The following is a 3,082-nucleotide window of genomic DNA, read 5'->3' as shown; positions in this document are numbered from 1 at the left end:
AGAGGCAAGAAGAAGTGGTATTGCCAGGGCCTGGAGAAAGCTGGAACTGTGGAAGAGGAGCACTCAACAGAAGTTGTGGCCATAAAGGGCTTCAAACCCTGTTGGATGTTGTGGCCATAAAGGGCTTCAAACCCTGTTGGATGATAGTGCTGAGGTACATTATGCCAGGTGAGAAGGAGCCAGGGTGAAGAAATATCTCAACCTCTTTCTTTTTCTGTCTTCTGATCCTGACAGTGCCTCCCACTGCCCAAACCCCATTAGAGTTAGAGGTCAAAAGAGCCTGGTTGATGCAGCCAATGGAGTTCAGCCTCCCAGGGAAGAAAAACAGGGCAAAGATTGTATTGGGGGCAAGGAACTGAGAAGAATTAGCATTAGATACCATTTTCTTTCCTGCAAGCTGCTACAGGGGGAAAAACAGACTTCATGAAACATGTGTTGATCTTAACCTTTGCCAATCTGTGAATTTATCTTTGGCCACTGATCAGATGCATTCGGCACATAGGAATAAAAATAAAAAAATTTCATTATTCTTAATCTTATTTTTATAATGTGAGTCCATGGGAAAGCTTCTTATTGAAGTTGCAATAGAATCTGAAAGGAGAATGAAATTATCTGGTCTTAGCCTGCTGCTCAATTCTCTATCTGAACTGCAGAACTTTCTCTGTTTTGCTTTGTATGGTGGTCCTGATTTACACACATGCTGAAGCTTCACTTGGTGCTGACTGTGGTGGATTGAATTGTGTACTCCAGTTTGGACATGTTCTTGGTCTCCATTCTAGTAGGTATAGACTTATTGCAAATAGGCTCATTTGAAGATGTTACTTCAGTTAAGGTGTGGCCTAACTGAATCAAGATTGGGCTTTAATCCGTATTACATTTAAAAAATTTTTGTATTGTATAAGCAAAATGAAATTCAGTCAGAGAGAGAAGCCAATTGGAGTCAGTGGATCCTGAAAGAGAAAGAAGACACGTCCATGTGCATTGCCCCATGCTGGAAAGGTCAAGGAACCCAAAAGTTTGCCAGCCAGCTAGAAGATACTGACCCTGGGAGGAAGCAAGCCTTGTAATCTCCAAAACCATAAGTCAGTAAATTCCTGCTGTTAAACCAACCCATTATACGGCATTTGTTTTAGCAGTCAAAAACCTATTACACTCAGTGATTTATTCCAAGGAACAGAATCAGAATTTCCTAGAGAAGGTGAACTATTTTCAGGTGGTGGCTTGACTCCTAACTGGATTTTCTGAAAGCTTTCACAGGCAATTTGCATTCCTGGTTAGATGCAAGATAAGAAAGATGTGCTCTAGAAGAAATCTCTGGAAGATATCCTCCACTAATTGGGAGGACAACTGAGTCAGACTTTTAATATAGGTGGATCTGCAAATTATGTTGCATGTATGACATTTAAATATATAATATGCTGAGCCAAACCACCTGTGGAGACTTGGCTTTCCCTGCCCAGGCTGCTTGTGAGATAGATTGACTGTTGGCCTTAAGAGCTTGCTTGGGCAGATTGAAGAGGGAACTGTTTTCAAATTTCATTGAGGATGCACTCACACATATCATCATCATGTCTCCTAAGAGTAGTGACTCTTAAAAGGAAGTTAGAGTGGAATGAGGAATGGATTCTTTAAGACAAAAAAGGATTTATTCTTAGGCAAGCAGTGAAGACTGACTTGACATTGGCCAATGAGGGCCAAAAGTAGTGCCAGAACCTGTTACAATCCCCAGGGGATCACAGTCCTTCAAGTGTTGGGAATTAGAAGAACGCATTGTGAGGAGACAGAACATAATTAAAATTGCAGATACTTGACTATTTTATTAAAATTAAGTTTTGAGTGTAATGTGAACAAATGGTTTATGTTTATAGGCAATGTAAAGGAATCAAATTATAAACTTTGTTTAAACCATACACGTTACAATAACTTAAGTAACTAATTACAAATCATTAAAACGACAACAACCACCTTATTACACAAAGCGTCTTCTGGCCTCTGGGCAGGCCAAGTGAGATATTGGTTGTGGATCAGGGCTCAATAAAACATGTGCCTCCTCAAGGATTCGTGTCAGAGGCAGAAACTGGAGTGACACGTCTACAAGCCAAGGAACATCAAGGTTTGCCAGCAAACAACCAGAAGCTAGGAAGAGGCAAGGAAGGATTCTTCGCTACAACCTTCAGAGAACATGGCCCTGCGGACATATTGTTTTGAGATTTCTGGCTCCAGAAGTGTGAAAGAATAAATTTTCATTGTTTTAAGCCACTCAGGTTGTGAGACCTGTTTGACAACCCTAGGAACCTAATACAAGGGTGGAGTGATCGTTTTAAGGAGAAAATTTGTGAATTGGAGCTGCGTTTGGCAAATTACCTTTTTTGGATGAATTGTATTGCTTTCCTATGGCTCATAACGTGTGTAAAAAGTGGTAGTCACATAGAGTGCTTTCTGTGCATCTGTATAATACACTACATTTTCCCTGACTTTATTTTTACTTTCTTATGGAGTCCTACTTCTAAGTATTTTCTTTAAATCCTGAGGTGAGAATTGCTATACTAAATTGTTTTTTTTTTCAAATATGTCCAAAACTGCTAATTATCTTCCAATATCCATTCTTTCCTTCTTCCTTCTAGTCATAGAAATTCCCCATCATTTCTGGCTTTCCATATGGCAAGATATAGCCATACGATTTCCTACCCATTAGAATATGAGCAAAAAAAAAGACATGTGCAACAGCATCTGCATCTCTTCCCTTCCTTGGCCTCCACTTTCTCTCTTTTCCCTTCATGGAGGCTGGGTGCCAGATGTGGTGCTGGTGAAGCAGTATGAAGCATGGAGAAAGGGCCACCCCTTTGGGGATGGATGATGTCATGGACGAGAGTGCCTGCCCATCTTGGACCCTTTGCTTACCTGTGGACTATTGTGTGAAAAACAATAAACTTCTTGGTCTTACTTGAGCCACTTCTCTTTTTTGGATACCTTTTTAACAGCAGCTTAGTTATATTAGTTTAACGAATATATCAGGACTCATTTGGTGGAAACATATGGCAATTGACTGTTTTGTGCAAATTTGTCTAAGTTTTCCTAGCAA

The sequence above is a fragment of the Tamandua tetradactyla genome, chromosome 21 (assembly GCF_023851605.1).
Source record: "Tamandua tetradactyla isolate mTamTet1 chromosome 21, mTamTet1.pri, whole genome shotgun sequence".
In the NCBI taxonomy this organism is placed as follows: domain Eukaryota; kingdom Metazoa; phylum Chordata; class Mammalia; order Pilosa; family Myrmecophagidae; genus Tamandua; species Tamandua tetradactyla.
The sequence above is the reverse complement of the archived record's forward strand: the minus strand, read 5'-3'. Positions refer to the sequence as shown.